The sequence below is a fragment of the Dasypus novemcinctus genome, chromosome 13 (assembly GCF_030445035.2).
Source record: "Dasypus novemcinctus isolate mDasNov1 chromosome 13, mDasNov1.1.hap2, whole genome shotgun sequence".
Lineage (NCBI taxonomy): Eukaryota > Metazoa > Chordata > Mammalia > Cingulata > Dasypodidae > Dasypus > Dasypus novemcinctus.
The window spans coordinates 89,824,892-89,849,409 of record NC_080685.1 but is presented as its reverse complement, the minus strand read 5'-3'; the positions used below and the strand labels follow the sequence as shown (position 1 = coordinate 89,849,409).

Below are 24,518 nucleotides of genomic sequence, written 5' to 3'. Positions count from 1 at the left end.
AATGATGTCTTTTAATTGACACAGTGCACACTCCTCGACTTCTAGCCTAACCTTCTGCATAGCTTCAAGACCCAAAGTTCTGACTTGCAGTTGACGAATTAATTCCTGTTTTACAGTTGCTCACAGAGAGCTTGCAGTCAGCAACAACTCCTCTCAAAAGGGCGGGGAGACCCGGGGAAGCGGGTTTAGGTGAACCGCTGTCAGCTGTTTCCCCTATTCTCCCTATTCTCCCCTTGTGCAATTAGTTTTGAAATTCCCAAAACAGGGATTTGTTTTGTCTATTTTACATAATATCTAGTTAGTTTAGGTCCTTTCCTGAAGTCTCCTGGGGTCTTAGAATTCTAATCCTGTCACGCAATTCAGTTTAAAATCAACAAATATTTGAACACCTACTGAATGCCAAGCGCGAGCCTAAAGGATTCGAAAATAAAGAAGACGTGTCTGTCTAGTGGAGGAGTAGACTGCCCATGTAAGTGCAGTGAGATAAGTACAATGATTGAGGAGCTGCAGTGAGCAGAGTCTGGATGGTCAGGAGAGACTGGTCCTTTCACTTTTGCATTTTGCTAAATTTTGGTCAATATATTTAAATTTCCCTTCACTTAAAGTCTTGATAAATATATGGAATAGGACATGGTTAAAAGCAGTTTCCTTCCTGGTTGACACTGATTCATGATTAATCCTTCAACTTTCAGTTTAGTTTTCAGACCACCAAGAAACCGCATAATAGTAGTGGTCAACATCTGTTAACATTTCTCCATTCTTTCCTCAGGACTTCATAAACTTCATCAAGTGCCTTGCTATGATTTAAAAAAAAAAGAAAAAAAAAACCCCATAAATATAGTATTTCCCTTTTCTACCAGTCAAGTAACCTTGCCAGAAAAAAAGAAAATGAAATAGGCTTAACAAATTCACAACTGACTCAGTGATCACTACTTCCTTCTCTAAGAACTATACTCATGCACCGTTTATTTCATAAAGAGAAAAAAATGTGGATTCTAGTTTAGCTAGTTCTAGAAACCAGCTATGCGGCTTCAGGAAAGTTACACAGTGTTTCAGGCCTTCACTTGCTCAATCTGTAAAATACTATGCCTGAGTTAGATGATTTTTTTAAGGCCCCTTCTAGTTCTAAAGGAATTAGTAGGTAATATTATTGGTCTATTGTCTTTCTTAAAAAGTTATCATTATCTACTTCAGACATACAAAAAGTTATAAAGAAGAATATAATCTCCTTTTTCCTAGCACTCTACCTAAAGAACAGTACTTTATCAACACAAATAACTGTATTCCCTTCTCCTGTGACATCCCTTGCTTGCTCTGTAAAGGATACCACTATCCTAAGTCTGGCGCATTTCCTTAGACTTTTAGGTTTTACATATGCATATATTCCTAAAAAATATTTCTATGCCTATAAAATTTTTATAAATGGCATCCAACTATATGTATTCTACAATTTACGTTTTTGCTCATTATGTTTGTGAAACTCTGTGATATTGAATCATGTATAACTAATTCATTTTCACTGTTGTTGAATTGTATAATAAATAATTTAATTATATAATAAATTGTTAGATAGTAATGAATATGCCACAATTTTTTTATTCATAAGCATTTTGGTGCTTCCAATTGTTTGTTATTACAAACAATACTGCTCTTAGCATTCTTGTACTTGTCTCTGTGCATACTCTAGTAGTATTGTTGGGTGGTAGATGTATCATCACCTATTAGATCATGCCAACATGCTCTTCAAAGTGATTGTAGTAGTTTACCCTCCTAACCGGAGTGTGTGAGAACCCTGTTTCTCTGCAGCTTTGCCAATTCTTGGTATTGTCAGATTAAAAAAAAAAATCTGATGAATGTGAAACAGTTTCTTGTGGTGGTTTGATTTATATTTCCATGATTATTAGTAAGGCTGAGAATTTGTTCATATTTATTAACTCAGGGTTCCTCTTCTCTGATTGCCTGTTCACATCTTTTGTCCATTTTTCTATGGATTTGTATAGTCTAGATATGAATCCTTCTCTGTTATACAAATTGCAGGTATCTTTAACTCTTTAGCTTGCTTTCACTTTTTAAATGTTGTCTTTTGATAAACAAAAGTTTTTTGTTTTTCTTTTTTATTTCATTTTTAAATTTTTGGTTTTTAATTTTTTTTGTATTTTTCTTTTTTTTAGAAGTTTTTTTTTAATGGAGTTAAGTTTATTAATTATTTTCTTTATGTTTTCCTCTTTTTTGGATATTATTTAAGAGATGCTTCTCAGGCCTGGGGTCATAAAGAAACTCAAAATATTTTCTTGTAAAAGTTCTAAAGATTTGCTTTTCACATTTAGGCCTTTAAGTCACCTGGAATTGATTTCATGCATGTGCATAGAGAGCCAGTTTTATATTTTCCATTTCAATGATAAATGTTACAGTTCCATTTATTGACTAGGTAGTCTATAGTCTCTTTAATTCATCTTTTCTTCCCAGTTACTATAGTTATTTTTTGTTTTGTTTTTTAAGACGAGGTGCTGGGAGGCAGACATGGCTCAACTGATGGAGCATCCACAGTGTAGGGGTCTGGGGCTCAAACCCAGGGCCTCCTGGCCCACCTCCGGCACTGCCGCCTGGGGGTGCTGGTGTCCCCCCCTGGGGGAGCCCCATGGGCAGGGAGTGGCCCCGCATTGAGCACCCCAGCCCATGAGGGCCCCAGCCTGCCGGGGAGTGGCGCCTAAGGGGCGGAGAGCTAGTGCAAGATGACGCAAACAAACAAAAAAAGAGATACAAATTCCCAGTGCCGGTGAGAATACAAGTGGACACAGAAGAACACACAAAAGGGGGGGGGAGGGGGAGGATAGATTAAAAATAAATTTAAAAAATAATTTAAAAATAGGTGCTGAGTGATGCCTTAAAAAATGATCAGGAGTTCAAGAAGAAGAGATAGAAGTCATTCTAAGAGATATGGCATAAAGAATAGGGAGAGGTGAGGGATAAGGAATTAGGTACAACATTTTGAAAACTGAGAGAAATCCTCTTTTATTGGGGTGTTAGTTACTGTTTAGTAGTACAGTATAGAATCACCTGCCCGATTTAGTAGCCATCAGTCACACATGGCTGGAAATCCGCCTAGTCCAAACTGTGATGTGCTGTAAGTACAAAATACACATTGGATTTCAAAGACTTAGTAGGAAAAAAAAAGAATGTGAAACATTTCACTGATAATTTTTTCTGTTGATTTCATGTCTAAATAATATTTTAGCTATATTGGTTCCGTAAAATTTATTATTAAAATTAATTTCTTCACAATAGCCAAAAGGTAGAAACAACCCAGATGTCCATCAACAGATAAATGGATAAACATATGAACAGTGAAATATTATTCATCCATACAAAGGAATGAAACTCTATGTCGTTTCCAACTTTTTCAAAATCGAAATGCCGTAACAATCCATCCTGTAGTCAGATCTTTTTATACACCCCTGATTATTTCTTTGCCCAATTTCCTAAAAGTAGAATTGCTGGACCAGGGCAATCATTCCTAACACAAACAGTTAAGGATGGAATTAAAGGAAAGCTAGAACAGTTCTCAAAAACTTCTTAGCGTTCCACTCTCAAAGGGTAATTCTCATTTTCAAGCCTGTAGGAGAGGGCAGTACTCAAAGTACTGAAGGGCGGTGGGAAGGAAGAACCTCCAACGTCAAGATCAATAAAAATCGCTCTTTACTGGTATGTTCAGCTTTGCAGCTTTCCTGTCTCTCTGGCTTAGAGCTTCTGATCCCCAGGTCACTGCTTGTGACTTCCTCCACGGTCTGCGCGGCTCAAAATTACTTGGACGCTTTCAGAGGACATACAGGACAATCTCGCTATCCCTCTGCAGGGTCCTTTCTCCCAATTCATACTACACAGCTCACCCCAGGACTTTTATAGTCTCTCTTAGACTCATTTTTTTTTTTTTTTCTGTTGTGGTGTAGATTTTAGCACTGATGTCCTTTTTATTGTCAATGGTAAAAAAGACTTGATGTCACTAGAGCGCTTCAAATTAAAGAAGCCTACCTAACAATGGTTATTGATTACATAGATATCTCGCAATTCTGAATTAGCTGGTAATGCTCGTGAAAGGCACAGATTTTGGATCTTTTGTTTTTCTTCGGCGCATTGATCCCAAGCTTTCTTTAGCGTGAAACCATTTTTGCAAAATGCAATAGGAGAGGCGCCAGCACACTTCCTCATTCTTATGTAAGAGAGAATAACAGGAAGTATTGTTAGGAGCCCGGATAGCTCAGTCGGCAGAGCATCAGACTTTTAATCTGAGGGTCCAGGGTTCAAGTCCCTGTTCGGGCGGCTTGCATTTTTAAAAATTCCTCTCGAATTTAAACACAAGCTGGAAATTAAATTCATTCTCACGTGGAAATTACCGTGTTAAACCTCGGTACTTAGGAAGAATTGAACTGACCTCAGTTTTTTCTCCATCAAAAGTCTATTTAGCACGTTTTCAAATCAGTGAGTAATGATCTGAATTAAATAAATTTAAGCGCTTCCTAACGTTCGAATATCAATGTTAAGTGGTTTGAGGCTAAAAGGGGAAAGTCGCCCGAACAGGGACTTGAACCCTGGACCCTCAGATTAAAAGTCTGATGCTCTACCGACTGAGCTATCCGGGCGCTCTTACCAGCCTGCTTTTCTCTGTATACTTCACATAGTCTTAACAGGGTGCTTTATCTAAATCTAGACTTTAGGTATTTTTTTCAACAAAGAAAAGCAAATCATAAAATAAAAATTTACCTTTTTTTTTTTTACTCCATCTACCTAAGGCATGTGTGTGTTCTTCAAGTTCCTTCATAATTTCATGTTTGATAAGTAATATATAAACACTTCAGTAGTAAATTACAGAAAAACGGGCAAAAGGTGAGCACTCCAAATTCAGACGGAGTTGCAATCTCTTTTTATTACAATTCTTCTGTCTTTCATCTATCACTTCTCTGATAGGACCTCTTAATTTTAACTGAACCAGATTACAGCATATTTTTCATTCCATATTCACTAGATGATGTAGCTATTGGATAAGCATTCTTTAGCACAAAAGTAGACACGTTTGGTTCATGAGGAGGAACTAATATAATAGAAAAATCGAAGTTTCTGTGGAGAGGTGGGTCCAAATTGAGATTGTGGGAAAAGTATTTAGTTTTAGACCTTTAATTTAGATTTTGATTGAATTTTTGCCTTCTCTCCCTCCAGGCAAGTTGCAGTTTACAAGGCAGGCTCAAACATGAATAATTCTAAAACAGTATTATTATGCACCAGCGAGAGTAGCTTGAAGTAGTAAGAATTTTTAAAATCTCCAAATCAGTCTTTTTCCCTAAAGTGAATTTCATCAACCCTGCTGCACAGGGTGTGGAACACAGGCTTGTGAGATTTCTAAGGTTGATAAGGGAGCTCATTATTTTGTTTCTGGGAATTTGAGGCTTCTGAACACAATGGACAACAAAATAGCTCAGCCTCACTTGGAGGAACTTTTATTTCCTACAATTGTCTGATTCTTTTAAAACAAAGACCAACAAATTGTGTTACCCTGCATAGGCCTGGGTTTCCACATCTTTAAAATGAGGGAAATTGATTAGATGATCTCCAAGATAGCTTTTAAATCTAAATTTTTACTGTTCTGTTACTTTTTCCACTGTGAATAAGATTAGAAGGAACAGACTTAAAATGTAACAGGAAGAAGTTATTTAATTCAACAAACTTCTATTGATCATCTACTATGGCTTAGTTCAGTGCTAATTCTAAAGTGAGAGGTGAAAAGGACACGGATTCTGCTCAAAATCTAGGAAAGAAGGCAAACAATTAAGTAATTTTAGCAAGAATAAATGCAGCAATAAAAATTCAAGTGGAGAATTGCCCCCAGGAGAAGAGATGAGAGAAGTAGAGAGAGGTCAGGGCAGAAAGACATGGGTTATATTAATAAAATGAGGATGGGGACCCTTGGGTTTCCAGCAAGGAAATGAATGACCAGAGTTGAGTTTTAAAAAGTAACTGTCAGAAGTGTACAGAAAAGACTGTAAGCAGCAGAAGAGACATTCATTTATTTATTCAGACGTTATTTGTTGAACACACACAGTGTTTGAGAAGGGAAAACTTCTTGCCTAGTTTTTATGAATGAGACATGGAAAGTAGTATATTGCTTTTTTTTTTTAAGGGAGGGAAATTGAAGAATCTATGCAGGCTTCCTTAAAGGGGCAAGAATGCAGGAGTCTGGAGGTCTTTTTCCTGCCCAGTGGCTTTGTTACATCAGATCCTACCTCCCTCGGGGTATTGAACCAGTTATTTAAAGTGAAATGGACTGAATTGGACTAACCAATAAATAAGTTGCTGCCTGAGCATTTACTATTTTCCACAGCAGCCAGCTAGGCGTTGTAGGGAGGGAAATGGTAGGAACAAGGGAAGTGCAAGTTGTATCTGCCGGATAGTGAATAAACTATTTTGGCTAGAGTAGAGGGAGGGAGGCAGAAGGGGGTCAGAGAAAATTGATCAAGTTTAGTTCAGCAAGGAAGATAATTTTATCTTATGGGCAACGGGAAATTATTGAAAGTTTGACTTGTTAATATCCCAAATTCCCACCTAAGATATAATGAACTGAATCTGCTTCATCTATGTTACATTGAAAACACCAGCCCAAGCGCTATCAGGCACTTCAGCCTAAAATCTTCCAGGAATATTTCTTCAAGCCTCTCACTTCACCACGAAGACTGTCACACCTGATGTTCCCACGAGAGGGCAGGCTAAACTCACAGATGCTACACTTGGGGTGTCAATGTCTGAAGCTTTATTTCTCCCACTAATTTTTCTCTTTGTTGTTGTTGTTAATTTTGGTGTTTGTTTGTTTTGTTTTGTTTTATAATCTTCTCTCCCACTAATTTTCAAATGGATATTTTTTACTCCTACTCATCACAGTCACCTGTCTTTGGAAATCACCATCAACTCTCTTATCAGAACTGGAAAAAGGAATTGAATAACAGAGGTTTATTTTGAGGTTCTCATACTCGCTTGCTCCTCTCACGGGCCCCATTTGTTGCCTGGACTCTAACACAGTACCTTTAGTCCAACAGGCAAGTATTGGCTCAAGTGATTACATCTTGGAGTGATAGCTGTGTTTTAACAGGGTCAAGGCACCCACTTGGATGGTGAGGTCTTGAGGGTATGTAGTGCAGCGATCATAGGGAGTTGAATGCAAGTGTACTGAAAAATGAGAACGCATCTCTCCAGTGCTGGGATTTCAGGCTGGGGGGAGATGTTTTATTTCAGGGGCTTTCTCAAACCAGCACCAAGTGTAGCTGCCGTCCCCGAAACCTATTCTTCCATCATCACTGTACATAGTCTTTGGAGTTGAGATCATTCCAAGGTGCTGAGAGGATGCATGGTGCTGAATAGTACGCTTGAGAAGCCTTCTTTGGTGTTTCTGACCTGATGACTCCAAACCGAGAGCAGTCTGGGTTTCTGCTGGCCCAGTGTAACAGCTCTCCCACCACCTGTGAATACAGAGAGGCCAGCAGCCAATGAATGCAACTTTTACAGCTTCAAGAGCTCAGACACTAGGACACATACTCCCTGAACAATGCAGCCCTCAGACGTCCTGAGTCATGGAAGAAGTGTAGGGTAGAGGCAGGACTGATTTCAAAGCTAGTAAGAATCAGTGGGATGAGGAACTCCATCTACCCCCCAGCTATGGACAGAGTGCCCCTACCCCATCTACAATATTCACTCATCTCTCAAAGATATTTGAATCTCTTTGAATCCTACTGGAAGATTTTAAAATAAAAATGTTATAAAGACTGTCTTTTCTGATTTTTAACTCAAATTCATTTTACAGATTAGCCCTGGCCTAGAGCAGGGCCCTGAAAGAAAATAGCACAGGTAAAAGGATTCCAGTGACCTTCTCCTCCCACTGATTTCAGCCACTCACTTTCCCCACCAGTAGCCTAGTTCTTGCTAATTACCACTGAAATCTTAAACCCTCAAGCTCTCCATTGTCCAGCTCAGTCACTCCCTTTCTTCCCGTAAACTAGACTGAGATATTCATTCCTTCCTGCCTTTACCAAGCATGTATTGAGCACCAATTTGGGTCAGACAATGAATTAGGCCTAGAAATATAAAGGCAAACACAGCGGAGAGTTCTGTGTCCTTAAGAAGCTTACCTTCTAATTGCCTACCCCGAGAATCCAGACCAAAAAGGAAACAATTACAGCATCCTTTGATTAGTGTTATAATCCTGGTAGCTACCAGGTATGTCCATACACTTAAAAACCCTAGGGTAGCTTCCCAAAGAACTAGTAGTAGGGTGTATTCATTTTCTATTGCTGTCCTAACTAATTAAAACAAAGCTAATGGGTTGAAACAACACAAATTTACCATCTACCAGTTCTGGAGAACAGAAGTCTAACATGGGGCTTACTGGGCTAAAATTAGGGTGTTAGCAGGTCTGCTTTCCAGAGATTCTAGGGGAGAATCTGTTCCCCAGCCTTCTTTAGCTTCTAACAGCGCTTACATTCCTTAGCTCATTATTCGCCTCGTCCATCTTTTTTTATTTTGCCTTTCTATTGTAATAACAAACATACAACAGAAAATTTCCCATTTAGGGGAAGCTAAAGTGATTGAGTACCTGCTTCCCACATACAAGGGCACGGGTTTGATCCGGGTACCTCCTAAAAACAAAAAAACAAAAGCAATCAAAGGATAAAACCAATTCATGGGAGCCAGTAGAACTCAGTGGTTTTGCACTGGCTTCCCACATATGAGGTCTGGGGTTCAATCCCCCACCCAGGTACCACAAAAAACTTCCCATTTTAACCACTTTTCAAACAGAATTCTGTGACGTTAATTACACTCACAATGTTGTGCTTCCTCAAATAGAAACTCTTGTACCCATTACACATCGATTCCCCATTTCCCTTCTCCCACTTCTGGTAACCTGTAATCTGCTCTCTGTCTCTGTGAATTTGCATATTCTAATTATTTCATAGAAGTGCAAGCATACAATATCTGTCCTTTTGTGTCTGGCTTATTCCACACAACATGATGTCTTCAAGCTTTTGTCCATCTTTAAAGCCAACAATGCCCAGTCCCTCTGACCGTCGTCACATCTCCCTTCACACCAGCTGGCAAAGGTTCTCGGCTCATAAAGGCCCTGGTGGTTAGAACCAGCACACCTGGATAATCCAGGATAATCGCCCCATCTCAAATTCCTTAATTTAATCACAGCTGCAAAGTCCTTTGGTCATGTAACAAGATAACATAGTCACGGGGTCCAGGGTTTAGGAAGTGAACATGTTTGGGAGGCCATCTGCATGCCACATAGAAAGATGGCCGCATAAAGGGAAGGGTGAGAGGTGGGAGCAGGGTAGGAGGGCTTTCTAGACAGAGGGAAAAGCTAGTGGAAAGACCGCAAAGCGGGGAGACGGTTTAGAAACTGCAAGGAGTTCAGTAAGGAGCTTGTGCTGTACAGTGGGAAGGGGCTATTCAGTCAGCTCACCTTTATGGAATGCCTACCACGTGGCAGGCCTTGTCCTGGGGATACAGGGCTGAACAGCGCCAGGTCCCTCACCTCTGAGCCTGCAGTGAAAACCAAAGGCCATACTGTGAGAGGCCCTCTTAAGAAGTCTGAACTGGATCTCAGAGTTTCAGGGACCCATCCGTCCACTCGCTTTACATTGTATTGAGCACATGCCATGTGCCAGGCACTGTTCTAGGTTGTGGGGACACAATAGTTTAAAAACCAAAGTCAAAAATGCCTGCCACTTGGAGCAGGGAAGCAGAGGTTTGCCTTAGGAAGAACACGCCGGCCACAGTGTTGGAGAAGAGATGGGAGGCAGAGCAGATCCACAATCCTCTCTTCTTCCTCAGCTTCGCCGCCCTTCCTGAACAGCCGCTCTATAGTCAGGAACCTTCCTTCCCCTTTATCTTTCCACTGAACTATCTCATGAACTCCCAAACCTGACCTAACGTTCTATACCTTGGCTGCCAAGCGCTGCAGAAGAAAATGGGGGATTTATTTTCAGATCATAGGCACTACATATTAGGAAATTCATTCTCAGCTATATTCGCAATTCAGCTGACCATTCCTTTATATCTCCCCAGGAAGCTACCACTGTCATTCTTTCCAGTGGCTATTTTATCCTTATCACTGCCCTCAAGCCCTCCGCTCCACCTGGACCCCTTCTCTCTCAGCAGATTGCCTAAACGCTTGACGCAGCAGCCGTTCTCTCACCTTCTACCCTCTAGGCTTAACCTAAAAATGTATCTGCTTGTGCACCTTTCCTCTCAAAGGCATCCCAGGCACCTCTACCTGTGAAAGCCCTGGATCCCATCTTCCTTCCTCCTCCCCTGGGACATTTTTTAAAATTAATCAACTCTTTTTCCTTTGGTCTTCCCTTATAATTGAACATGTTTAAACCTTTCCCATCTTAAAAAGACAAAAAAAAAAAAAAATTCCCCTTGATCCTGCATTCACCTTACCCACTGCCTTATATTTTCCCTTCCCTCTCATTGCCCAGCTTCTAGGGAGAGTGGTTACATTCGTGTCTCTCCCTCCTCAGCCCTCGGGAGTCTGCTTTAACCCTGCGTTCACACCACAGGCGCCCTGACTTTCTTGGCAAGCCAAAGTGCCTCTTCTGTCCTACCTTCCTGGCTGTCTGTGCTGCACAAATATTATCCAGTCGTTCCTTCATGACACTAGGTCCCACCAGAGTTTCTGACCCACTGCAGTCTCTTTTCTCCTTCTTTGGCTGTTTCTTCTGGATTCCTTTTGTTGGCTTCTTCCTTCCCCTTTCTGCCCACCTGGGTGCTCCCAAACATGCCCGTAACTTCATTGACCACCTATGATCTGAAGAATCCAAAACGGACATCTCTTGTCCACACCCTTATTTTGAATTCAGTTTCATAAATCTATTGTCTACTAGACATCACCGCCTAAACAGTCCGCAGACACCTCAAACCCAGCATGTGCCAAATTAAACTCATGATGCTCCCCCAACCCTGGCTCCTGTCTTGTAGTAGGTAACTTAGTGACTGGCCCCACCAGCCACCCACTCATAAGGCATCAAGCTCCAGAAGTGCTAGATTGCTCCTTCTCCCTAATTCCCTACATTCAATACATCACCAGATATTATTGACTTGACTTCCTTGATCTGTCCTTCCCTTTTCATCTCCACCGCTGCAGCCCTGGAGCAGCTTGGAGATGTCCTGGTCTCTTGCCTAGAAGGTAGCCATAGCTTCCTTGTTGAGCTCCCAGCCCTGCTTCCTGACCTGTATCAGTCAGGTCCTGGGGAAAAACAAATGGCACCTTCCAAGTTGTGGAGTAATTTGAGGGGTATTTAAAAAAAAAATAAAGGGACAATTTATAGAAGGTCAACAGTGTATACAGGGAAGACACAAGGAATAGTGCGAGTATTACTATTACTCCAGGATTGAAAGGTCAAAAGAAGGAAGTGCTTATCTGACTCCAGAGACAGAGAAAGAGATAGAGACAGAGACCCACTTTACAGGAGCTGTGATCTCTAGATGAGGGAGGCAGCAGCTTATGGTGACCCCAAAGGAAGGGATCCTGAGGAATAAATATCCAGACTCAACTTTCCTCTCTCCCTCCAATCTCTGCCAAGCTCTCCATTGGCCGAACCCAACTAGGAAGTCAGGTCCAAGTGGGCTGGAGAGTGGGCTGAAGTACATCCTCCCAATCCTCCTCTACAATAAGCCAGGAAGTTTTTTCTGATCACATCACTTCCCAGCACCACAGGCTTCAGTGGTTCCCCGTTATCTGCTAAACAAAATCTAAACTTTTTGGCACGCCCCAGTTGCTCTTAACAAAATATTAACCTTTCTCCTTACCAAACTGCACTACAAAGCTTCTGATCTAATTCTCAACTCACCTACCCGAGCCCATTTCCTGCTAGGTCCCCACCTGAGACTTTTCACTCCAGCAACAGTGAACCACTGACAGTCCTGGCACCACCTAGTTTTCTCAGGCTTCTGAGCTTAGCCTGATGAGGGGCACAGAGTACACCTTCATTAATACTTGTACTGTGAGCAAATGGTGAATGAGCGAGTGAATGAATGAATGGATGTATGGTTTTAGCCCTTGTGGTTCTTGAGGATCAGGATTGGCAGCATCAAATGCATTTGATGTCTGTGCAGTGCAGCCTATCTACAATTATCAAAATGTTTCGCTTACGTTCTCTCATTTGATCCCCACAACAGGGATCACTCAGGCTTACCTGAGTGATAGGTAAGCCTGATACGATTATTGATGCTCAGAGAGGTGAGGTGGACCAGCCAAGGTCACACGCAGTGGAGAGGGGAGAGAAACACAAGTCTAGGTCTCCCCTCTCAAGGGCTGCTTCTGCTATTGTCTGATCCAAGGTTGCCTGCAGTTAGGGTCCCTTGCCCTTTCCCAGATCTCATCTTTTATGACAGCAATACAATATCCCAAGAAATCCTTATGAATCAGGGACTCACTTTTTAAAAATATGGCTCTCTTTTCTATGCAAGCTTTCCCTAGTAAGCAAATTCCCTTCCATAACATAGCTATCCTCTTACTGAGCTCTAGAGGTTTCTTTCCCAATTCTATACTTCTGTGCATCTGGATGGCTTTTAACCATTTTCTCCTGGAGAATTCTGTTTGGGTTTGTTGCAGAGTTTCATACTAGTGAGAAGAATTTAAAAGGCTTTATATCTTTTTTTTTCTCCCTATATCTTTAAAAAAAAATAACCCCTCCTGACTCCCCCTTCCCCCTCCCTTTTTCAAAACTCTGGTGAACTGAAAGTAGACTTGGCTAGTAGTGTCTTAACAAATATTCCCTAGAGGCAAAGTAAGGGAAAGGTTGGCAGATGTTTCCCACGGGAATTCTGGGCATCTGGGAGGCTGGGGGTCTTGAGAGCCCGGATGCCTGAGGGGGATTGCTGAGGGAAGCTGAGAACCAGGTGAGCGTCTTCCAAGTCTGACCCGCAAGAAAGGAGAATGGAAGGCCCTGGGGGAAAGAACAAGATTCCCGTTTTAAGGGAAATATACTTTGAGAACAGAGAACTCAGAGTTATGCAAACCATACGCAAACGAGAAGCTGGCCAACTCTAGGCTTTTTGGGGGTGGAGCCTTAAGCAAGTTCTTGTAAAGACCACCTACCATTCAAAGACAGGTCCAAGAGTCAACTTTTAAGTATATTATGATGATATATTGCATGGAAGAGATTTTTTTGCCCTACCACAGTTGAGTTGGGGGAATACTCTACCCCTTTCTCCCATCCTTCCAGGTTTTCTGTTCCCTATTCTCTGGTGCTCAGGTCCGATAAGGCACTTGGGGGAACAGAAAACAAATGAGACCGAGTGTGTAAAGCGCTGTTGAGATAGCTTCCCCCACCCCACCCTCCACCCTGCAAGTAGGGGCTCTTTCTGGCACCGCCATCCTAATTATAGAGGGAAATTCCTCCCCCTGATAACCAGACCTCAAAACTCTGTCATTTCCAGCAGAATTATTCGGCTTTCAGTTGACACAGAGCAAAGAGGTTCCAGACGGAAAAGCAACGACCATCTGCACAAATCCTCCGGCAAGTGGCAAGTGGCAAACTTGGCTGTGCTGTTTCCCAAGCCCTTCTCGCCAGCCGGGTTCTCTTTCCCCCTCGTTCGGGCGAGGAGGGAGGGAGGCGAGGGGAAGGGAAGGGAGGAGAGCGGTGGAGGCAGGTCCGGGTTCCAGGCGGGGCCCCGCCCTCCCGCTCGGGCGGCCGGGGCGCTGCGCGCTGGGGCCGGGGGCCGGGCGGCTGCCTGTCACCGCAGGGTCTGGCGGCGCCGGGCCGCGCCGTGCAGTGCGCCGGCTCTCCGGGAGATGGCTGCCCCGCGCTCGCCCGCGGCGCCCGCTATTGTCTCGCCGGGGCCGCCTTGACTCGGCGGGCTGCCGCGCGCGCTCGCCGCCCACCACTCGCCTCCTCCCTTCGCTCCGCTCCTCGCGCCCCTTCCCTGCCTCTCGGACCCTGGGGCGCGGCGCTCGCGGGGCGAATCCCGGAGAGGGGAGCGGCCCGGGAGGAGGCGGCCGCGGGCAGCCCCGCAACGGCGCGGGTAGCCCCGCAACGGCGCGGGTGCGAGACGCCCGCCGCTGCAGCGCCAGCCCCGCGGCGCGCTGCGGGCAGCCCACGTTGCTGAGCCCTCGACGCGTCGGGACTTGCGGGAAAGCCCGCGGCGAGCCCAGGTAGGCACGGCACCCAGCCGGCGGCGTTGAGGGAGGGGAGGTCAGGGGGCTCTTCTCCAACATGGCAACAGCCGAGGTGCAACAATAGGGGGAGCGGAGGGCTCTCGGCGGCGGGCTGAGCCGCGGGCGCCGGGGAGCAGAGCCCCGAGCCCCCTGCGCCGAGCAGGTTGCCGAGCCCCCCCATCCCCGCTCCAGCAGTTTCGGGGCTTCTCGGGTCCCCGGGCACCCCCTTGCCCACTCCCTTCCCTCTGAACACACTTCGGCTCCTAGCCGCAGGGCCACCTGAACCGGCTAATGGCTTTGGGGTTTGTTTGTTTAAGATGAGAAATAAAAGCAAAACCTGTCCTGGAGTGTGTGTGTGTGTGTGTGTGTGTGGGGGGGGGGGGTTGCTTTCTCTTGCAGTGGGTGAAAAGTCAGCATCCAGTCTGGGGCATATATACATTTTTTTTTTTTTTAGCCAGGCGGAGGGTAGAATTGGCTTCTTCCCTATGAGGATACTGTACCCAAGGGAGAAACCTTGGAAGGGGAAGAGGGACCCCCAGGCCGGAGTTCCAGGGCCCTCAAGGGACGCGCTGCTCTCCCGGCTCGTACTTGTCTCTCATTTTCACCCTGCGGCTGCGGTAGCTTTACGGTTGCGGGAGCAGTCGTAGCGGGGAGCTCAAGCTCGGCTGCCAAGCTGAGATGGGGTGGGTGGGGAGACCAGGGGCTTGGAAGGATTCTGGGTTGTGGGAAGAGGTTACCAAATGTTTGTGGTTAGTCAGTGCACACACCCTGGTTGGCTGAGGCTGTTGGGAGGTGGGGGAAGGGGTGAGTCTACGTCCTTTGGCGGCTCTTCCCGGTTCAGGCCGACCTTCCTCTCGCTCCGTCTCCGCCCCCTTTTGATATATTGTGACTTCCCTGCCTCAGTCCCACCAGCCGTGCCTGGGATGGAATCTCCATTGTGTCTGGCCGCCCTGATGGTTTTTTCTCAACTCTATGGACAAGTTTTGTACCCTGGGCTGGCTGGTCCCAGCATGGCGCCAGATTCCTTAGCAGGCAGCTCCCCCAGCTGCCAGAAGTGGGGCAATTCTGCTCCTCCTCCCTTCTTGAAACTACCTGACTCTGGGAGGTGGCCAAGCAGATGTAAGCAATTTGTGTCGAATTCCAACCTTGCCTCAGGCCCTGAATGAAAACTTAATTCTCTAGCCATTCTAGGCCTTAGATATTAGGAAGAGAAATGGCCCAGGGGGTGGCAAACCTGACCCCCAAACACTCCTCCCTCCCCTACTTGAGCTGGAGGTCCCAGAGCAGAGAGGTTCTGAGCCTAAGGTTCACAGCTCCTCCAGAGCCTTGCGGTCCCATCCTGGGATTGTGTCCATGGAAAAATGAAGTTGAGGCACATTTTATAGCTCTACCGGGCAGCCAGTGTCTGAGGCGGTGCTGCCGCTGCGCTGGAGCTCTTTACCGAGGCTGTGGCTGCTGTTTCTTTGGCCTTTGGGCAAGCCCAAGCTTTGATTTCCATGGCTCTGAGTTTACTGCTGAGTGTGCATGGGTGTGTATGTCTGAACCTGATCAGCTGTCAACCCTGTCCAGAGAAAACTTGCTCCTTTCCCTCTCCTCTGGAAGCATGGGTGAGGGAAGGCCAAGGGGGTGTGCTGGAGTTAGGAGAGGTTAATTTATCTGGGGCCCCAGGTGTTCCCTGGGGAGCTCCTTTGGGCTTGATTGTGACCTGGAGTGCCCGTGGTCTTGGCCATAACCTAGTTGCATTCTGGTGCATACTCCAAGCCTCAGTGGGCCTATGATGTTTCTGTGGCTTCCCCATCCCACCTAGGCCTGGTGCTTTGCAGGTGCCACATGCCTGTGGTTCTTCAGCTTTGACAGCCCTCCTGGGACAGGGAGAAAACTGAGGGGGGTTTGTAACTAACCATTAACTTCTGGGTCCCCATGCTCACAAGATGTGAACTTGGACATGATAAGGCCGGGTAGTAGAGAATACAGTGGTTGGGGGTCAGGGTCATGAGGTCTGGCTTTTGAGTCCAGGTGTGATGGCTTTTGAGTCCAGGTGTGACGACTTTCTAGCTGCGTGTGCTTGGACGTCTCCTGGAACCTAAGATTTGGTTTGCATATCTGTAAAATGGAAAATAACATCCTTGGCTTACAGGAATGTTTCAAGGATGAAATACACTGCTCACCATGAACTAAATGAAACCGTGTGGGCAAAAGCACTCTGAAAATGGCAGAGTACTATATAAATGTTGCTTATTAATCCTAGCTTTAACCTCCATGAGTAGGGAGAAAGAGCTGGTGGGGGTGGGGCCAGAGGGAGGGGAATATGGAGTAGGGGATGAGGGCTCATGTTCCAGAACCTTTCCTTGATGGCTATGGGCAGAGTGATGGGACAAGACCAAGGTAACGATTCCTGGGGCAATTCTCATTAAATAGGTTGGCAGTTTGGGAACTGGGAGAGAAGAAGGAAAGTCCACTTAATGAGTTTTGTAGGGATGTGGGGAGGGACAAACATCTTCCAAACCCTGGCTACTGCCTATAGATAGGGTAATGCTCTACTGGCATATACTACAATAATGCTAACACTGATGTCAGATAGCTAGTCAATATTCTCAGCAGTCTAGAGGGGAGTGTCTAAGCAGACTGCCTCCAGGCCCTCTGCCTGTAATTTCAATGCTATTGAAGATACTTGAGTCTTGGTAGAATAGAAAGGGGCAGCAGAATCGAAGGATTTGTTCATACTAGATTCCTTGAATGCCCATGAGGTGTCCCCAGACTGGAACATACCTTCGATTATAAGCTTTTCAAGGATAGGGACCCAGGTTAGATAAATTACCCCCACCCAGCCTCAGTGTAGCATAGTACCTCCTGGTTCCCAATTTCTGCCTTTCCAGGCTTTTTCATTCATGTCCCTATTTTCAGTTTAAGGAAAGACTTGGGAAAATCAGATCAAATAATTTTGCCATCTTCTGGGCAACTCCAGTCAAAGGTTTGGGACATGAGAGTCCCTGGAAAACTTGAGGCTAATTAATTTTGAGAGTATTTTTATATCTGCTTTATTTTACATCTTCTATTTTTTTTCAAATTTGTAAGGAACAATCTTGTATACCATACAGGATTCCCATACATTGCCCCACCACCCATTTGCATCTTTTTTATAAAATGAAATTTGGGGGACTATCCTTGGTCACATAAAACTTAGAACTGGAAAGGACCTTGGAGATCAGAAGAACCCCTTCTCCCAATGTTACTCAGTCACTAGTAATAGTGGCACTTTATACTTGCTTTACACATCACAACATGGCCAAGGAAAGGACCCATCCTTTGGCACTTGAGCATTGTGAGTCGACCCTATCAGTGGCTTCAGCACACTGAGAAGTTCTCTCTTCTTAGAGCATTGTTGATGAAATTCACTGATCCCGTATCACCACCCTGGTTAAGGAGACTCAGGAAACAGACCACATCATTTGCAGTTTGGGGAGGAGAGACCCTCAAGGTATGGAGTAGGAAGAGGAAAGAGGTTCTCAATAATCCTGGGGCAGAATACAGGACCTGTGGCGATTTCCTCCTTCCTCCTCCTGGGAACCCCTTGTAGGAAGTCTCACCTAGCAGAGTCTCACAGTAGTTCAGAGAGAAGCCAAAGATCATTTCCACCTTAACTTTATCATTCCTGCCCCTGTTCCTTCTTCAAAACATTGCTCAACACCATTCTTCCTGGAACCTTCCTCTCTTAATCGGAGCCAACTCTAGTCCCTGGGAGACTAATCTCTCTCATCTCCACAGGTTTCTCCTGGGCGGTGGTTTCTTTTCTCTCTGCAGATTTTCCTGCCATGCGCATGCCTGCTTCTGCCTCTGCCCCCTGTGCAGCCTGTTGCGGTGGTGAGATTCTACATCATCTCCTTCTTTCCCTGTCTGCTCCCCACAGTGTAGATGGTACTGGGCTCCCGTGGCTGGTTCCCCATCCTCATGCCTGGCTAAGCTAAGCCCACCAGAAATGAGGCTTGTGTGGAGGTGTCCTCTCCAGCTAAGTCCTTTCTCTCTCTCTCTCAGACTAGTTGTTACCCTTAGCAGCCAACCAGGAGAAATAAGCATGAGGCAAAAAGAGTAGAGGACCAAGGAGCTTCCGTTTTAAGGCAATACTATAGGTTGACTTGCTGGGTAGAGGAAATAGATATGAGCTCTTTTGCCGGAAGTTACAAGCTAATTTGGAGCCCAGATAAGAGTAATGATGGAGCCGTTCAACTATTGAGACATATCCTGGAAGCCCTACGTTTCTGAAAGCAGAGCGTCTGTCATGTTTCTGACTTGCCATGCTGTTATTCTTCCCCAAGGTAAAGGAAGTTAAGTGACTAGGAGCACCATTAGAGTGGATTTGATTCTAACCAAAAAGGAGATTTGCAAATTGGGTGTTATGGGAAGCTGGGAGAGGCAATTATATTTCCCCCAAAGAACATCCCCCAGAGCGGATGTGGCTCAACTAATAGAATGTCCGCCTACCATATAGGATGGGAAGTCCAGGGTTCAAACCCAGGACTTCCTGACCTGTGTGGTGAGCTGGCCCGTGCACAGTGCTGATGCGTGCAAGGAGTGCCATGCCACCTATGGTGTCCCCCATGTAGGGGAACCCCACACACAAGGAGTGTGCCCCAGAAGGAGAGCTGCCCTGGGTGAAAAAAGTGCAGCTCACCCAGGAGTGGTACCGCGCACACAGAGAGCTGACGCAGCAAAATGATGCAACAAAAAGAAACACAGATTCCCGGTGCTGCCAAGAATGCAAGCGGACACAGCAAATGGATACAAGAGAGCAGAAAATGGAGGGGAAATAAATAAAATCTTTACCAAAAAAACACAAAGAACATTATAGGTAGAGATGTCAAATTTCCATTCTAAACTTCAAGAGGCAGATTTTTTCTTTCTTTCACTGAGAGAAAGGATACAGTTCTCTGACAAGAGACTATGAAAGATAGAATGGTTCCAAAGGGTTGGAAAATTCTCAGAAGTGCAATTGACTGTGATATAGCAGATGAGTCCAAAAAGGAAGGATCTCAAAATGGGGATGTATTAGCCAAAGGGGTGCTGATGCAAAGTACCAGAACTCTGTTGGCTTTTATAAAGGTTATTTATTTGGAGTAGAAGCTTACAGTCACGAGGCCCTAAAGAGTTCAACTCAAGTTACCATAAGAAGTACTTGTTTACCCAAAGTCATTTGCCACATGTTGAAGCAAGATGGTGGGCGATGTTTGCAAGGGTTCAGCCTTTCTTCTTCCTCTTAAGGCTCTGTGGTCCCAGCTTCTTCTGTCTCAGCTGTAGGCTGGCACAAGGCTCTTCTCTTTCCCCGGGGCTTATTTCTTTCTGGACTCAGCTGCTCTGGTCTCTTCACAAGGTCAGCTGTAGACTATCAGACTCATCTCTCTTCCTGGGGCCATTGCCTTTTCTAATGAGCTGTCTCTTTTCCTCTTTGTTCTTCTCTGTGTATCTCCTTCCATGTGTGAGTCTGTTTTATCAGCCCATCAAGGGGATGAGGATACAACCTTGTATGCCCTAATGACTTGGTCAAATCAAAGCCCTAATCTTAACATAATTTAATCAAAGACATCTCAGCTAAATCAATCAAATCAAATACAATCAAAGGGCATCATGCCAGAGGAACAGACTAGTTTACAAACATAATCTCTCTTTTTGGAATTCATAAATAATCTCAAACTGCGACAGGAAGCATTTGAGCAAAAGTTCAAGTACCAAAAAAGGCAAGAGCACATGATGAAAAATAGCCACCAGCATTGAGTGTCTATCCATCTGCATGTAGCTTTTCATACATTTCTTTAATCATCTCCTTCCTTTTCCCCCAGTCTTGGAGGAAATGGTTGATGATGAGATTATTATTTCTTCCTCATTTGCAGCTGAGGAAACTGTGGTTTGGAAAGATTTAAAAACTAGCCCAAGATTGTCCAATTTATTAGACAAGAGTGAAAGTTTGAATCTAGGTCAGTACAGCTCCAGAACGTGAGTTCCTTCTGTGACATGCTAAAGGGACCGTGAGAAAAAATATCAATGAAACCAAAGTCCTGAATGAGCTGGGGTTTCCCAAAGAGTCAGAGAGGGCCTTTAAAGTCATCTTAGGAAGAGAATATGATTGCAAAGGGTTTAGTCTGTTAGTTAATGTTAAAAAACAAGCAAAAAACAACTCATATTCACTCAACAAATGTTGAATTATTACCAGTGACTGAGTCCTTCCAATGACTAGGACAGTCAACCTTCTAGAATTTATTGTTGAGTGGGAGTACAGACAGGTAAATAGGCTATGGTGGGGGAAGTACAGAGTGTCTTGTAAACTCATAAGAAGGGCCTTTTGAGTGGACAGACTTCCTGGAAGAAATAAAATGTTAGCGGAAACCTGAATAATGAGTGGGAACTGGGTGGCGTTGGGGATGACGTGAGTTGTGAAAGAGTTCGCTAGTCGTGAAAGAGTTCGTGAGTCGTGAAAGAGTTTGTGAACTAAAGAATGTTTTAATCTGCCCAGAGCCATTCGAAGGAATTTGTATTTTTATCTTATATTCATTAATTTATTCACTTACTCAACCATTATGTATGAATGCACCCTGTGTACCTGACAGTCTTCTAGGTGCACAGTACTGAAGAAGACAGATAAAAATCCCTGTCCTCAGGGAGTTTGTTTCTAGGAAAACTTAGTTCACTAAGAATAAATAAACCAAACTTTTCTTTTTTTTACTGACAGGGATTCTGTACTAGTGGGTCTGGGAATTACTTATAGATAGGTTCTGATTTAACTTAAGGAAAGTTTGAGAACTCTCATCGTATTCCTATGGATAATACAGGGTGGAGATGAAAGGTGGATTAGTAAGTGGTTGGCTCATTGTTCATTCAACAAAAACATCTTCAGCACCTATGTCATTTATTCTTTGTTTAAAGGTAGTTTTATTGAGATATATTCACATGCCATATACTTGTTTATTCTTGAATTCATTCACCCATTCAGAAATTGAGCATGATGGTTAAGAGTATGGCTCTGGAGCCAGATTACCTGGGTTCAAAGATGGGCTCTGCTACTTACTAGCTCCCTGACCTTGGGAAAGATACTTTTCTTTGCCTCAGTTTCCTTATATGGAAAATAGGGAAAATAATAGTAGTGGGGGGGACAGGTTGAGAGGCTGTTGTGAAAATTAAATGACTTAACTTAATCAGCTACTTAGAACCATGCCTGATATATGATAAGAGCTCAATAAATGGTAGTTGTTACACCCTAGGGATGGATGCAAACTTGAATTCAGTATGGTGCCTGACCTTGATGGAGTACAAGTAAATGGATGTGTTTCTTTATGGAGTGGAGATGATCTTAAGTGTTTCTTTCATAATCTCAGTATGAGACTACCTTGGTATGGCTGCTCCAAGATTTAGTGTAATTTTAGACAGCATTTCAAAGCAATATGGAATCCAGGACCAGTGTACTTAATATTTTGGAGGCCTCTCTGAACTCTTCAGTCTGGTAAATGTTAGAAAAGTACATTACAATTTTGCCTTTCTCACCTAGCCTCAGAACTTCTGATCCTAAAACAAGGGAGGTGTTAAGGTTTTCTTGTCTGGGTGGGTCAGACCACTCCCCACATGCAGCCCCTGACAGTTGTGTACTGAGCGTGTGCCTCGTGTAAAGCACTGTGCTAAGCAGGGTGGGGAGGTTTTTTGGGTACATAATATGTGCTTTATATGGATTGTTTCATTTAATGAAAGGTAACGATAGCTAGATGATGACAGAAGCTTGCAAAGCAGTGGACCAGTGTGAGAGGGATTAGAGCAGAAGGCTGGGAAATTTCCTTCCAATTAAGGACAAGAATGGGAGAAAGGGACTAGTTATGGATCATCCTGGAAAAAGCCGTGAGGGCTGAGTCTATGGTCTCAGAAAGGTCATTTCTCCCTTTATCTGCAAAACTGGGGGGTGGGGGTGGGGGGATATTTTCACTTGCTCACTTGTTGTTTGAGTGGGCTGGGAGGTGAAGAAGTATTGGGGTGGGGGAGCGGGGGCTTCACCAAGGTAATGTCAGCTTGAACGTTCTGATTCCAGGGGAAGAGGAAGGACTGAATTTTGAGCTCAGACAAGTTTCAGTTTAACTCATGATTCTCTCGTTTACTATTTGTGTGACCTTGGACAAATTACTCAGCCCCTTTCCTGTTTCCTCATCTATAAAATAATAACAGTATTCACCTTTTAAGGATTGTTGTGAAGATTAAGTAAGACAATACCTGACACAAAATACCAAAAGGAAAAAATAAAGGGTCATTTCCTTCCTTCCATTTCTGTAATGTTCATATTCATTTCGCTCCCCTCTCCTTTCCCCCTTTCTCTGCCTCCTTCCTCCTCCTTCCCTCTCACCAAAACAAAGTGTAATACCCTCATTCCAGCGGTGACAGCTGACTTATCCCTGGAAGTACTAACTCGCCAGACTTCATAGTGGTATTTCGACACGGTTCCTGTCACGTGCTAGCTCCAATGTGCCTGCATGTCCAGTCACATTCTGGCTTCTCTCAGCCAGCTGGAAGCAGTGCCAGAGTGCCCCAGCTGATGACCTCTGGTAGGCCCTGGGCAGAGGAGGTGGGGCCGGTGCATCGCCGTGTGCTACAGCATGCCTCCCCTCTGTGGAATGACCCCTTTGTTGAGGGGAGACTTGAACTCTGACCTAGGGAGACCTGTGTCTCTCTTAGGACCTTCCTGTGCAAAGGGGGAGAGGAGAAGGGTGTCAAGGCAGGTACAAAGCAACACCCAAACTAATTGACGTGAATCCTTGCTCTGCCTCCAAGTCACTTCCTTCTTTAAAAATCTCCACAACCCCTTGGTGCGCAGAGATGCACAATGCTTGTTCTAAGGCCATTTAAGGCAAAGGCTTTGCACTCATTGTCCCCCGGGCATCAGGGTCACCATTCTAATCAGCCATGTGACACAACCCAGCATCAGAGTACGGAGGAGACATTGAGAGTAAAAGAAGTGAGGGGAGGGAAGAGGATTTGGCTCAACTGATAGAGCAGCCACCTACCACATGGGAAGTTCAGGGTTCAAACTCAGGGCCTCCTGACCCGTGTAGTGAACTGGCTCACACACAGTGCTGGTGCACGCAAGGGGTACCATGCCACGTCAGGTGTTCCCTGAGTAGGGGAGCCCCATGTGCAAGGAGTGCACCCCGTAAGGAGAGCTGCCCCGCACAAAAAAAGGGCAGCCTGCTCAGAAATGGCGCCACACACATGGAGAGCTGACACAGCAAGATGACGCAACAAAAAAGAGATGCAGTTTCCCAGTGCCACTGACAAGAATACAAGGGGACACAGAAGAACACACAGTGAATAGACACAGAGAGTAGACAATGGGGAGGGGAGGGGAGAGAAATAAATTAAAAAATCATAAAAAAAAAAAAGTGAGGGGAGGGAGCGGATGTGGCTCAAGCAGTTGAGCTCCCACCTCCCTCATAGGTTTGGTTCCCGGTGCCTCCTCAAAAAACAAAACCAAGGGAAGCGGACTTGTCCCAGTGGTTAGGGCGTCTGTCTACCACATGGGAGGTCCGCCGTTCAAACCCCAGGCCTCCTTGACCCGTGTGGAGCTGGCCCATGTGCAGTGCTAATGCACGCAAGGGGTGCCGGGCCACGCAGGGGTGTCCTCCGCGTAGGGGAGCCCCACGTGCAAGGAGTGTGCTCCGTAAGGAGAGCCGCCCAGCGCGAAAGAAAGTGCAGCCTGCCCAGGAATGGCACCACACACACGGAGAGCTGACACAACAAGATGACGCAACGAAAAGAAACACATTCCGGTGCCGCTGACAACAACAGAAGTGGACAAAAAGAAGAGCATGCAGCAAGTGGGCACAGAGAACAGACAACTGGGGTAGGTGGGGGAAGGGGAGGGAAATAAATAAAATAAATCTTTAAAAAAAACACAAAAAAAACAAACCAAACAACAAGCGAAACAAACAAACAAAACCCAACTTAGGAAGCCGATGTGTCTCAAGAAGAGACTGGAGGGTTTAATTAGGGAAGGCTTCTGAGCTCTTGTTGGGATGGAAAGAAGAGAGAGAAAGCAAGGAAGAAGGGAAGGTACCTCCAGCCAGAGCCATGACTTTTGAGGCCATGTCCTTGTTTGCCAGAGCTGCAGTAACAAAGTACAAAGAAGTGGGCTTAGACACCTGGAATCTATTGGCTCACAGTTTGGAGGCTAGAAGCCCGACATCAAGGTGTGGAAAGATCATCCTTTCTCTGAAGCCCACAACATTCTGGTTGGTGGCTTGCTGGCGGTCCCTGACTCAACCTCTGTCTCTGTCACATGGTTGCCCATCTCTCCTGT

At 44.9% G+C, this 24,518-nt stretch overlaps 1 protein-coding gene, 1 long non-coding RNA gene and 2 other non-coding genes across 8 annotated transcripts in view; 2 read left to right on the top strand and 2 right to left on the bottom strand.

Annotated features, from left to right (window-relative positions):
• Positions 1-4,244: 4,244 nt before the first annotated feature.
• TRNAK-UUU (transfer RNA lysine (anticodon UUU)) lies at positions 4,245-4,317 on the top strand. The gene has a single exon. It is a non-coding gene; the product is annotated as a tRNA-Lys (tRNA).
• Positions 4,318-4,564: 247 nt separating this feature from the next.
• Positions 4,565-4,637, bottom strand: TRNAK-UUU (transfer RNA lysine (anticodon UUU)). The gene has a single exon. It is a non-coding gene; the product is annotated as a tRNA-Lys (tRNA).
• A 2,175-nt stretch (positions 4,638-6,812) lies between these two features.
• On the bottom strand, positions 6,813-11,317 carry LOC105746176 (uncharacterized). Its single transcript, XR_002796929.3, has 3 exons — positions 9,500-11,317; positions 8,630-8,672; positions 6,813-7,499 (listed from the first exon to the last, which is right to left on the bottom strand). It is a non-coding gene; the product is annotated as an uncharacterized lncRNA (long non-coding RNA).
• A 2,695-nt stretch (positions 11,318-14,012) lies between these two features.
• PIK3C2B (phosphatidylinositol-4-phosphate 3-kinase catalytic subunit type 2 beta) overlaps positions 14,013-24,518 on the top strand; it is an 81,561-nt gene continuing 71,055 nt past the window's right edge. For 2 of the 5 annotated variants that reach the window (XM_012525377.4, XM_012525374.4), the window contains exon 1: positions 14,058-14,197. The gene's annotated coding sequence lies outside the window, so the exon portion shown is untranslated. Of the gene's footprint in view, positions 14,198-24,518 lie in introns of all 5 variants that reach the window. The other 3 variants (XM_058275034.2, XM_004459079.5, XM_058275033.2) reach the window with 3 other exon arrangements.